The sequence below is a fragment of the Acomys minous genome (assembly GCF_964271855.1).
Source record: "Acomys minous genome assembly, chromosome: 12".
Classification (NCBI taxonomy): domain Eukaryota; kingdom Metazoa; phylum Chordata; class Mammalia; order Rodentia; family Muridae; genus Acomys; species Acomys minous.
The window spans coordinates 94,832,969-94,846,593 of NC_140493.1; the positions used below are offsets into that span (position 1 = coordinate 94,832,969).

Below are 13,625 nucleotides of genomic sequence, written 5' to 3' on the forward strand. Positions count from 1 at the left end.
GGCCGCGCGCATGCGCACTCGCACCGGAGCGCCGCAAGCGCTTCCGGAGGGAAAGATCAGCGGGGCTGGGCGTCGGAAGGGCTGGGGAGTGTCCGCTTGCTCCTTGTCCCGTAGTTTTTCTTTCTTCTGCTCATGTTTGTGTTCAAGCCCATCCTGTGTTTGCCAAATAGTAGTATACAGTAACATAAGCTTTAGAGTTTGAATGCTCTAAGTGTTTTGGTTTTCCTTTGTTGTCTGTCGTTGAGCCTTTTGGACAGGGTTTCTTGTAGCCTGTGGTGCCTGCCAAGAAAACCCAGGCTCGCCTCCCAAGTCCAAGGAGGGTATTTTAAAAATTGATTCGTAATAGCATCACTTAAGAGGTAGGAGCCCGGGGCCATGGTGCACGCCTTGTTATCCCTGCGCTCTGGGGCAGAGTGCAGAGGCAGATCGCCATGAGTTCGAGGCCAGCCTGATCTACAAAAAACGAGTCCAGGCCAGCCGAGGCTACACAGAGAAGAAACCTTGTCTCGAAAAATAAAAATAAACAAACAAAAAAAGGGGTAGGTAAAGTCTCTCTTAGGGCTTCCATTCCAGGTGGGAAGTCAGATAACCAATAAAACGACTTAATATTTGGAAATTTTTCTTTTGGATTTATTTTTCGAGACAGGGTTTTTCTACATAACAGAGCCTTGGCTGTCCTGGACTTGCTATGTAGACCAGGCTAACCTTGAGGGTGTGGGCTACCACACGCGGCTAATAGTTCTAAATATTAACCAGTGTCAAAAAACTAAAACTAGGTACTCTTGAGTCTGAGGGGAAAGGATTGGGAGTTCAAGCACATCCTTGACTATACAGAGAGTTCAAAGCTAGCCTGGGCCACATAAGACCTTCCCTCAGACAACAAAATCTACGTGAAACTTCAAGTGGGGGAGGAAAAAGCTGTAATGAAGATGACCTCTGGCCAGGTGGGGTGGTGAGTGCCTGTAATCCCAGCACTCAAGGAGGCAGAGGCAGGCAGATCTCTGCTTTTAAGGCCAGTCCGGTCTACAAAGCGAGTCCAGGATGACCAAGGCTACACAGAGAAACCCTGTCTCAATACTAAAAAAGGAAAGAAGAAAGAAAAGGCTGACCTGTCTTAAAGCTACCTAGAAATCAAGGCTTAAAAAGGGATCCACAATCTTGGAGAAGAGAGAATCTTTTTTTTTTTAATTTTTATTTATTGTATATGAGTACTTTATCATCAGATCTCATTATAGATGGTTGTGAACCACCATGTAGTTGCTGGGAATTGAATTCAGGACCTCTGGAAGAACAGACGGTGCTCTTAACCACTGAGCCATCTCTCCTGCCCCGAGAAGAGAGAATCTTAAACACATGACTACAAAGAGTTCGACTTTTTTTTCTTTCTTATTATTCTTCCCTCCATATATGTATGCTGCTCATGTTTGGAGTCGTCATCTTATCCCCTGAAACTGGAGTTACAAACAATCATAAACGACCCTGTCACCGCTAGAAACGAGCCCAGATACTAACTGTTCAGCCATGTCCCCAGCTGCTATCTTCTTTAATTGGAGGTGGGGGTGGAGTGGAACTTTATGTATAATGACTCATTTTTTTGTTGTTGTTGTTGTTTTGGTTTTTCGAGGCAGGGTTTCTCTGTGTAGCCCTGGCTGTCCTGGAACTCACTTTGTAGACCAGGCTGGCTTCAAACTCAGAGCAATCACCTGCCTCAGCCTCCCGAGTGCTGGGATTAAAGGCATGCGTCACCACACCGGGCTATGTGTGACATTTTTGCCTACATTTGTGTATGTGTATCAGCTCTTAACAGCAGAGCCATCTTCCTTGGCTCCCTTCACCTTATTTATTTTTTAAGACAAGGTCTCTCTTAAAACCTGGAGCTCTCCCTGGTCTGGCTACCAAGCCTCAAGGGTCTGTACCTGCCACTGGGGGGACAGGAAGGTGTGAGCAGAGCTGAAACACAGGCAGCCCAGAGAGCAGTTGGAGCCTAAATCAGTCTCTCCATTCAGGTAGCAGCTGGAGGTTTTCTCGAGCGATGCTAACCAAACATGCCCTCTGGGGCCAGCCCCAAGCAAGGAGACAGTGGGCTGAAATGAGAGGATCTGGTAAGAACCATCTGTCTTAGTCATTTGTTCTGTGGCTGTGAAGAGACACCGTGACCAAGGCAGTTTTCAGAAAGCATTCAATTTGGGGCCTCACTTAGAGTTTCAGAGGTTTAGTCCATTGTCATCATGGTGGGGAGCATGGCGGCCTGCTGATAGGCGCTGAAGCCGAGAGCTACATCCCGATCCACGGGCAGACAGAAGTGGGGAGGGAGAGGGGAAAAGAATGGGGTTGACGCCGGCCTGGCCCTGGCACGAGCTTTTGAAACCTCAAAGCTACACAAGGTGACATACTCCCTCTGTCAAGGCCACACCTCCTGGTGCTTCAGATCCTTTCCAACAGCTCTACTCCCTGGTAACTAAGCATTCAAACACACGAGCCTATGGGGACCACTGTATTCAAACCACCACACCAATATTCTAGCCAGAGAGTCGGATTTACCCCCAGCAAGCCGTCATAGGCACTCTTCCTGGGAACCCGGCTTACAGAACAAGGTCTTCATGTAGCCACAGGGAGACGGAAGGAGCCTCATCCCAACATAAAAGCATGTTCCTGCCCAAGTACCCCATAGAAAAGCCCATCGTTCTGGAAGCCCATTCACAATAATCAAAGACTTAAGAAAGGCTGGAGAGATGGCTCAGCAGTTAAGAATGGTTACTGTAAGCCCGGCGTGGTGGCGCACACCTTTGATCCCAGCACTCGTGAGGCAGAGGCAGGCAGATCCCTTGTGAGTTCAAGGCCAGCCTGGTCTACAAAGTGAGTCCAGGACAGCCAAGAATGCTTACTGCTCTTGCAGACGACCCAGATTCGGCTCCCAGCACTCTGATGCCCTCTTTTGGCCTCCATAGGCACTGCAGGCATGTGGTGCATATTGTGTGACGTTATTCCTCAGGGAACTTGAATAAACATCTGCTCACCCCAGATAAGGAACTGAGATCAGACCAAAGTACAGATGCCTCCAAAGTCCAACTTGGTGAACCAGTGCGTGTAACTGGAGCTACCTACAGACATATGGGTGAAGGGTTACTGTAGAAGGAGAAATGACTCAGAGGCAACTGCTCACAAAAGCTGGGAATTTCCAGCACGTTGCACCACTTGCAGGCAGCTCTGCTGGTCCCTGCTTCTTCCAAGTGGTTTGCCTTGTCTGAGTCTCTTCTAGGCGGCTGGTCCAGTCTTAGCCTGTTCCTCAGCAGTCCTGACTACATATATATGCTAAGGGAGGGAGGAGTCTAGTGAATTTCATCAGTTTTAGGAACTTTGTGAAACTTTCTAGTTGTAGCCGGGCATGGTGGCACACACCTTTAATCCCACCACTCAGGAGGCTGAGGCAGGTGGATCGTGAGTTCAAGACCAGCCTGGTCTACAAAGTGAGTCTAGGACAGCCAAAGGTACACAGAGAAACCCTATCTCGAAAAACCAACAAACCAAACAAACAAACAAAAAGAAACTTTCGAGTTGTTTACTCCCTGAACTAAAGGAGCTTCCCTGAGGAGTTGAAGGGTTTTTGTTGTTTGTTTTGTTTGTGTTTGTTTTTCTTTTTTCTTTTTTTTTTTTTTAAGAATGCATATTTATTTTGTCTTTTTTTTTTTTTTCTAGAGCTGAGGACCCAACCCAGGGCCTTGCGCTTACTAGGCAAGCACTCTACCACTGAGCTAAATCCCCAACCCCTGTGTTTGTTTTTCAAGACAGGGTTTCTCTGTGTAGCCCTGGCTATCCTGGAGCTCACACTATAGACCAACCAGGCCTCAAACTCAGAGACCTGCCAGCCTCTTCCTCCCCAGTTCTCTGATTAAAGGAGTGCAACACCACTACCCAGCTGGATTGAAGATTTTGTTTGTTTGTTTGTTTCCTTGGTTTTTTGTTGTTGTTGTTTTTGTGGGGGGTGGGGGGGTTGAGGGGGTGGGGGGTTGGAGGAGTGGAGGGCAGTTCCAGTGGGCTTCCCAAAAAAGTCACACACACACCCACTGGAACATTTGCCTTTTTTTTTTTTTTTTTTGATTGAAGGTTTTATCTCAGAGGACACTGCTACCTATTGGCAGTGTACAGATATACATGCAAGCAAGCAGTCATAACATAAAATAAAAATAAATGAATCTTTTAAAAAGAGAGGGAGGCTGGGCATGGTGGCACACACCTTTAATCACAGCACTGGGGAGGCAGAGGCAGGCTACATAGTGAGTTCCAGGCAAGCATAGTGAGACCTTGTCTCAATCAGTAAGTAAATAGACACTCTGATTCTGCCGTTTCTACATTTACCAGCGAGAACTCTTTCAGGACATCACGTGAATTCATAGCTGCTAATATTCAGTCCTCTTTTGTTTGGCTTTGGTACACTGTAAGCTTTTGTTTGGTTTTGGTTTTATGAGACAAGAGTTTTATTATGTAGCCTAGACTGGCCTTGGACTCTCTGTTAACCCCAGATAGTCTCAAATTTCTCAGCTTTCCCAGTGCCAGGATTACAGACAAGTATCACCAGGTCCAATTTCATTATCCTTTTCTGTTTGGTTGGTTTTTTTTTTTTTTTCTCTCTCTCTCTTTGAAACAGGGTCTCACTGTGTAGCCTTGACTCTCCTGGAACTCACCATCTAGACCAGACAGGCTTCAAACTCACAGAGATTTGCCTTCTAACCTGTGGGATTAAAACACCATCATTGGGCCTGGTGGTGGTGGTGGCGCATGCTTTTAATGTCAGCACTTGGGAGGGAGAGACAGGCGAATCTCTGAGTTCAAGGCCAGCCAAGGCTACACAGAGAAACCCTGTCTCAGGAAAAACAAACAAACAAACAAATGACTAATTTTTTAAAGATTTCTTTTAATGTGTGTTAGTGTTTGTCTGCATGTGTGAATCTGTACCACATGCCTGCAGTGCTGAAGAAGGCCAGAAGAGGGCGTATGGTTGCCTGGAACTGGAGGTACAGCCAGTTGTGAGTCACTATGGGGGTGCTGAGAACCCAACCAAACCAAACCTTGGTCCTCTGTAAAAGCAGCAAGTGCTCTTAACCACTGAGCCATCGTTTGAGCCCCCATGTTAGTATTTTTACTTGAATGATCCCACCGATGGTTATGACCACAGGAAGATAGGGATGGCAATGGCTTTCCCACATTTTCCAAGTAACGAAACAAACAGATTTATAGGACTCAGTAATTTGCTAGTAAGAAATAAATAGAGGGGACTGGAGAGATGGCTCAGAGCACTGACTGCTCTTCCAGAGGGATCCAGGTTCAATTCCCAGCAACCACATGGTGGCTCACAGTTGCCTATAACTCCTGCTCGAGGGGATCTGACAACTCTCACACAAACACCAGTGTAAATAACATACAAATAAACTTGGCTTTGTTTTTGTTTTGTTTTGTTTTTCAAGACAGGGTCTCTCTGTGTTAGCCTTGGCTGACCTGTACTTACTTCGTAGACCAGGCTGGCCTCAAAATCACAGTGATCTGCCTGCCTCTGCCTCGAGTGCTGGTATTAAAGGCCTGCACCACCACACCCAGCATAAATTGATTTTTTTTTAAAAGAAAGAAGGAGGGAGTGATGGCAGATGCCTTTAATCCCAGCACTCGAGAGGCAGGTGGATCACTGTGATTTCGAGGCCAGCCTGGTTTACAAAAAGAGTCCAGGACAGCCAAGGCTACACAGAGAAACCCTGTCTCAAAAAACCAAAAAAAAAAAGGACAGAGAGAGAGAGAGAGGTCCAGAAAAGCCAATAAGAAGAAAAGGGTGACCAAGGTGGAAATCATGCAGCAGGTCATCGACTACATCTTGGACCTGCAGATCGCTCTGGACTCGCACCCCATGATCGTCGGCCTGCACCACGAGAGACCTGGGCAGAACCAGATGTTCAGGACGCCACTGACCACCCTGAACACGGACATCAGCATCCTGTCCTTGCAGACAGCTGAATTCCCTTCTGAGCTCATGTTGAATGGCAGCAAAGTACTCTGTGGCTGAATAAGTAGCATTTGGGGACTTTTTTTCTTTTTCTTTTGCCCAAAAAGAAGTCTGCACGATCTTTTAAGACTCTTTTTGTTAGCTGGGCAGTGGTGGCACACACGCTTTTAATCCCAGCACTCGGGAGGCAAAGGTAGGCAGATCGCTGTGAGACCCTGTCTCAAAAAAAAAAAAAAAAAAGGAAATAAAAAAGAAAAAGAAAAAGAATACATAGCACCAAACCAACTTCCAACAGAGCTCTGTGAGTTCAAGGCCACCCTGGTCTACATAGAGAGTTCCAGGATGGACTGGACTACCCAGAGAAACCTTGTCTCAAAATCAAAACTAAAAACATTTGCTCAATGTCTTCCTCCTTTCTCAGCTGTAAACCATCAGTATTCTAAGCCTCTCAGCAGAGCCCATTTGCAGAAAAAGCCACGGGCTTGAACAATCCTAGTGTTCCAGGTTTTACTGTATCAGAGTTTAATCCCACCCGAGGCACCCCTGTAGCTACCCATAATAATCTCACTTATCAAAAGAGAGAAGGTTGAGGTTCAGAGGTTAAAATAGCTCAGGCCGAACATCCACATGGGTTGGGTCACGCTCCAGCGCCAGGGGATCTGTCGCCCTCTGCTGGCCTCCGTGGACAACTGCACTTTAGTACACATACATACCCTCATAGACCTACATACATTCTCCTATGAAAAATAAGTTAAGTAGAAGCCAGGTGAGTTGAGCCGGGCGTGGTGGCGCATGCCTTTAATCCCAGCACTCAGGAGGCAGATACGGGCAGATCGCTGTGAGTTCGAGGCCAGCCTGGTCTACAAAGTGAGTCTAGGACAGCCAAGGCTAACACAGAGAGACCTTGTCTCGAAAAAACCAAAAAAAAAAAAAAAAAAAAAAAGAAGCCAGGTGAGTTGGCGCTCTCCTTTAATCCCAGAGATTGATCTCTGTAAATTTGAGGCTAGCGTGGTTTACAAAGAGAGTCCAGGACAGCTAGGACGACACAGAGAAACCTTGTCTTGAAAAAACAAACAAACAAACAACAACAACAACAAAAGAAAGAAAGAAAGAAAGAAAGAAAAAAAGAAAGATAGCTCTGGCTATCTTAGAATTTGCTCTATAGACTAGGCTGCCCTCAAACCCAGAGATCTGCCCGCCTCTGCCTCCAGAATGCTGGGATTAAAGGCATAAACCACCACTGCCTCCAGCCAAATCTTTTCCTTTCTTTCTTTTCTTTCTCGAGACAGGGTTTCTCTGCTTATGTAACCTTAGTTTTCCTGGACTTGATTTGTAGACCAGTCTGGCCTAGAACTCACAGAGATCTGCCTGAGTGCTGGGATAAAAGGTGTGCACCACCACTGCCCCCCCAGCCAAATCTTTTGTTTGTTTATTGATTTATTTATATTGATTATTTTGGAATCTCACATCATCCTGATTTCGTGTTCACCTCCCAGTCCTTTTGTGTCTACTCCCCTCCCTTGTACCTGCCCCCCCAGAAAAAAAAAGGGGAGAAAGAAAAAAAAATGATGTTAGGAGTTTTGTTTTGTTTTCCAGGTGTAATGGCTCACAGCTTTAATCCCAGAAATCAGAAGTCAGAAGCAGGTGGATCTCTGGTAGATTTGATGCCAGTTTGATCTACATAGCTCCAGGCCATCCAGGGCTGCATAATGAGACTCTGTCTCAAAGGAGCATGCTCTAGAGGGATGGTTCAGTGGCTAAGAGTGTTTGTTGCACAATCATGAGGACCAGAGCTGAGGACCAGAGCTCCAATCCCAGAATTTACAAAACAAGCCAAGCAGTTTATGGATGTCTGCAACTCCCGCTCTAAGAGATCTAGCGCCCTCTTCCGGCCTCTCAGCGCGCGTGCACGCACGCATGCTCGCGTAAACACAAAATCACACTTGCATGAACACATGTACACATACTCAAGCAAACACATATAGTCACATAAATAAGTAAAATAAATCTTTAAAAAAATAAGTGTTCGCCGGGCGTGGTGGCACACGCCTTTCATCCCAGCACTCGGGAGGCAGAGGCAGGCGGATCGCTGTTGAGTTCCAGGCCCGCCTGGTGTACAAAGTAAGGCTAGGACGGCCAGGGCTACACAAAGAAACCCTGTTTCAAAAAAAAAAAACAAACAACGGGGGCTAGAGAGATGGCTCAGAGGTGAAGAGCACTGAATACTCTTCCAGAGGTCCTCAGTTCGATTCCCAGCAACCACATCGTGGCTCACAACCACCTATAACGTGATCTGATGCCCTCTACTGGCCTGCAGGTGTACATGCAGGCAGAGCACTGTAAATACATCTTTAAAAATAAAATTAAAAAACAAGGCAAGCCGGGTGGTGGTGGCCCGTGCCTTTAATCCCAGCACTCGGGAGGCAGAGGCAGGCGGATCACTGTGAGTTTGAGGCCAGCCTGGTCTACAAAGTGAGTCCAGGACAGCCAAGGCTACACAGAGAAACCCTGTCTCGAAAAACCAAAAAAAAAAAAAAAAAAAAAAAAAAAAGACAAAACAACACTAAGGGCTGGAGAAATGGCTCAGCAGCTAAGAACACTTGCGGCACTTCGACAGGACTTGAGTTTAGAACCCAACACCAACATCCAGTGACTCACAGTGAAACTGTCTTTTAAAAATGGTTTTTAGTCGGGCGTGGTGGCGCACGCCCTTAATCCCAGCACTTGGGAGGTAGAGGCAGGCAGATCCCTGTGAGTTTGAGGCCAGCCTGGTCTACAAGGAGAGTCCAGGACAGCCAAGGCTACGCAGAGAAACTCTGTCTCGAAAAACCAAAAAAAAAAAAAGTTTTTTTAGATTATTACTATGGGGGGGGGGCGGCTTGTTTTTGGTTTTTTCAAGGCAAGGTCTTTCTGTGTAGCCTTGACTATCCTGGACTCGATTTGCAGACCAGGCTGGCCTCGAACTCACAGCGATCCTCCTGCCTCTGCCTCGGAGTGCTGTGATTAAAGGCGTGCATCACCACGCCCGGGTCCATCCTCCTTTTTTTGAAACTGGAACTACCTAAGCAAACGAAGCTGGCCTGGAACTCACAGCCTCAGTCGGGAAGGTGGGGTGGGTGCTTGTAGGGGGGGGTGTGGTGGTCGACTGCAGGTCTCTCATTCCACTATGCGGTTCCCTGGGATTGGGATCGAACTCGAGTCCTCGGCGGACTCCGGGAGTAGAACTCGGGTCGTCTGGCTTTCAGAGCAACCATTTACCTGCTGTGCTATCCGGCAGCGCAGGCCACAATCAATCTGAAACTCAGGTCGGGCACCAACAGGGATGCAACGTCATAACTGGCTCTTGTCTAAAGTTTAAGAAGGCCTTAGAAGCCCCCGTCTCCCGGCCGGGCGTGGTGGCGCGCGCCTGTAGTCCTAGCTGCTCAGGAGGCCGGGGCGGGACTGATTTGATGTCTGAGAGTTCGAATACGGGCACAGCCTAATAAAATGAGGCTACCCTGTGTGAGTGTGAATGGTGTGAAACAATTGGCATCCTGCCTCCTTTTTATTTTTATTTTTATTTTTGAGCCATGAGCGACCTGCATACTGAGAGGGCGTTTCAGAAGGTGGTACAACCTGGGTAAAGAATCGCGGCCGGGAGACGCCATATTGGATGGGAAACTAGGATTTGACAGGGTGCCTGCTGCCTTAGCCTGACCCAGGGAGGCTGCAGGGAAGGTCCTCCACGTATTCAGCTTCGGGATTGGGGAAACAAAAAGGGGTCTCCTTGGGGCAGACGTGTTGTAGCCTGACACAGAAGCGTGTTTACGGAACCCAGAGGCCAGGGAGAATTCGCCTGTACTGTCTCCTACTGGCCAGGCGGCGGCAGTGCAGTCATCTTCGCCGCTCCTTTCCTACCCCTGGAGATGCCTGAAATACGGATTTCCGGCTGTAACGTCTCTCTCAGAGAACATGCTAGCAAGTGCCTCTCTCTCTCTCTCTCTCTCTCTCTCTCTCTCTCTCTCTCTCTCTCTCTCTCTCTCGGATTTCCGGCTGTAACGTCTCTCTCAGAGAACATGCTAGCAAGTGCCTCTCTCTCTCTCTCTCTCTCTCTCTCTCTCTCTCTCTCTCTCTCTCTCTCTCTCTCATCAGCTAGGATGTCTGAGAGTTCGAATACGGGCCCAGGGCTTCGTGCATACCGGGCAGGCATTACTAACTGAGCTACATTCTAAGCCCAGTTCCAGTTAAAGAAAGACAACGCCTGCAAGATGGCTCCACCGGTAAAGGCGCTTTTCTTTTTCTTTCTTTTCTTTTTTTCTCTTTTTGTTTGTGTGTGTGTGTGTGTGTGTGTGTGTGTGTGTGTGTGTGTGTGTGTGTGTGTGTTTCGAGACAGGGTTTCTCTGTGTAGCCTTGGCTGTCCTGGGCTTTCTTTGTAGACCAGGCTGGGCTTGAACTCACAGAGATCCACCTGCCTCTGCCTCCCGAGTGCTGGGATTAAAGGCTGCCTCCCGAGTGCTGGGATTAAAGGCATGCGCCACCACACCCAGTGGTAAAGGTGCTTTTCCACTAAGCCTTGATGGCCTGAGTTTAACCCCTGGGACCCACATGGTGGAAGGAGAGAGAGAACTGACGCCCATAAGTTGTCCTCTGACCTCACCAACACACATACGCAGGGAAATTATAAGATCTTTTTTTGTTTTTGTTTTTTGAGACAGGGTTTCTCTGTGTAGCCTTGGCTGTCCTGGAGTCACTTTGTAGACCAGACTGGGCTCGAATTCACAGCGATCCGCCTGCCTCTGCCTCCCGACTGCTGTGACTAAAGGTGTGTGCCATCATGCCCCGCTAAGATTTTTTTTTTTTTTTTAAAGAAACAATGGGGCTGGAGAGATGGCTCAGTGGTAAAGAGCACACAGGCTGCTCTTCCAGAGGACCCAGGTTCAATTCCCAACACCCACATGGCATCTCACAACTGTCTGTAACTCCTGTTCCAGGGGATCTGACACCCTCACACGGACATATATGCAGGCAAAACACCAATGTACATAAAATAAAAATAATAAATATTAAAAAAAAAAAAGAAACAATGAGCCAGGCATGGTGACGCACGCCTTTAATCCCAGCACTTGGGAGGCAGAGGCAGGTGGATCTCTGAGTTTGAGGCCAGCCTGGTCTACGAAGTGAGTCCAGGACAGCCAAGGCTACACAGAAAAACCCTGTCTCAGGGGGGAAGAGAGAGAAAGGGAGAGAAAGACAGAGAGAGAGAGAGAGAGAGAGAGAGAGAGAGAGAATGTTCCTGTATGTGTGTGTGTACATATATGTATTTTTGTGTAGTGTGTGTGTGTGTGTGTGTGTGTGTATAGATAGGCACATATGTGGAGGTCAGAGGACAACCGGCAGGAAGTCGTTTTCACAGCTGTTTTGAGAATTCCTTCTGTGTGGGTGTGGGGGGAACTGAACTCAGGTCATTAGGTTTAGCTGCAGGCTCCTATATTCACTGAGCCAACTCTCACATCCCTTGTGATATATTTTTTAAAACGTTTAGGAACTTAACTCCTCGCTGTGCTGCACGTCTGTGTGATGCAGAGCTTGAATGCAGGCACCCACATGCCACAGCACAAGCGTGACGGTCTGGTCCCAGGCTGTGCTCTCTCCGTGTCCACCTTGAGATCCAGGGAGCGAACTCTAGCTTTCAAAGCTAATCTGCCCAGAGCTCTCTTGCTGGACCAGTTGTGAGTATTTTAAAGAAACAATAGGTCTCCGGTGGCTTAACACACACTGTTTAATTTATTGCTGCTCTTCTAGCTGCGTGACTTTAGGCCTGTGACCTAAATATGTACCTCAGTCTCCTGGGATGTAAAATAGCACAGTTCTTGGTTGTGTTTGTTCTCCAAAGGACTATGGGGGAAGGTGCGTGCATTTATCTACACCAATTGTGGGTAATTAAAAAAAAATAACCGACTGGTGAACAAATTTCATGGTTCCCAGTGTTTGTAGCCTCCTGCCTCCGCTGCTCAAAACACGGGCGCTACAGGCGTGCTCCACCACACCCCGCCCGCTGCTATTTAATGCACGTTTATTGAAAGATCCCACGTGCATGCTCTCCCAAAGAGTGCGGAGTGTGGAGAACCAGGTAAGGTTCTTTCCAAATCACCTCCCTCACGTGTCTCTTGCGGCTGCCCTTCAGGCCCTCGGTCCAGCAGAGGGCGCTGTGGTCTCAAAATGCAGTTCTCAGTCCTCCCTTTGGCTGATGCTTCAGACCCTTTGTCCCAAATAAGGCCTTTCTCGGAGCACTCAGCAAACCTCATCCGCCCTGCAGCTTGCTCGGGTGTGAACTTCACCTCGCTTGCTCTGAGAATGAGATTGCTGGAGCTCCCAGGCCGCCTGGTCTTTTACTTTTTTTTTTTTTTTTTTTTTAACCTTAGACACTTCATTGCTGCTCTGTTTCTGTTCCAAACTCCACGGTGGCAACCTCTGTCTTAGAATTCAGGACACCCGCGGCAATCTTTATGACAGCGCGGCTGGCTCCTCCAAACAAAAGTCATTTAAAGGCGGACGTGGTGGCGCACGCCTTTAATCCCCGCACTCGGGAGGCAGAGGCAGGAGGATCTCTGTGAGTTTGAGGCCAGCCTGGTCTAAAAAGCCAATCCAGGATAGCCAAGGCTACACAGAGAAACCCTGTCTTGGAAAAACGAAAAAAAAAATCTATTTTAACTTTCATTTATTTATTTATTTTGGTTTGTATGGTTTGGGTTTTTCCAGACAAGGTTTCGCTGCTGTGCGTAGCCCTGGCTGTCCTGAAATCACTCTGTAGACCAGATTGGCCTCAAACTCACACACAGAGATCTGCCTGCCTCTGCTTCCTGAGTGCTGGGATTAAAGGAGTGCCCACATGCTCAGCCTAACAATTAAAAAATATTTATTATTAAAATTATGTTTCTTAGTGTTAATTGTGTGTAGTCAGTTCTCTCGTTTCACCTTTTACACGGGCCCTCGGGATTGAACACGGTCCCCAGGGTTGCATGCCAGCTGCCTTTACCTCCTGAGCCATCTTATGAGCCCTGCTCCGCAATATCTTGGTGTTTCTGAAACAGGGCCTCACCATGTAGCCATGGCTGTCCTGAAATCATGTATGGAAAGAAACAGGCTGGCCTCGAACGTCCAGATATCCTTCTGGCTCTGCCTCCCCAGTGCTGGGGTTAAAGGTGTGCACCAGCACACCCAATGGCTGTCCAAAACCTTAACCACTTGTGAAATATGAGTCACGGGTACACAGCTGATCCAAACTGAGGAGTGCTGTAAGAACAAAACTAACTTCCAAAGACAGCTTGAAAGAAAAAAATTAGCAAAAAATAAATAAATAAATAAAATAAAATAGCAAACTGAGCACTAATTACTTTATATTGATTACATATGGAAATAATTTAGATCACTGAATTAAATATTATTAGGATAAATCTCACTTGTCCTAATTTTTTTTCTTTTTTACTGTTAAAACATGTGGCTACTAGAATATTTTAAATATCACGGGTGTCTCAAATTCTTTCTCCATGAGTCGGAGTTACTCTGGGAGCTAGCTGTCTGCTCGCTGGAGACAGACGGGATGATTCAAATATGGGCAGCTTACGGGATCCAGCAGAGCTATTTCCAGTAACCATGT

At 47.3% G+C, this 13,625-nt stretch overlaps 1 long non-coding RNA gene across 1 annotated transcript; it reads left to right on the top strand.

Moving 5' to 3' along the window:
• Nucleotides 1-66: 66 nt before the first annotated feature.
• On the top strand, nucleotides 67-3,892 carry LOC311578279. Its single transcript, XR_014772808.1, has 3 exons — nucleotides 67-110; nucleotides 2,007-2,102; nucleotides 3,697-3,892. It is a non-coding gene; the product is annotated as an uncharacterized lncRNA (long non-coding RNA).
• The last annotated feature ends 9,733 nt before the right edge of the window (nucleotides 3,893-13,625 follow it).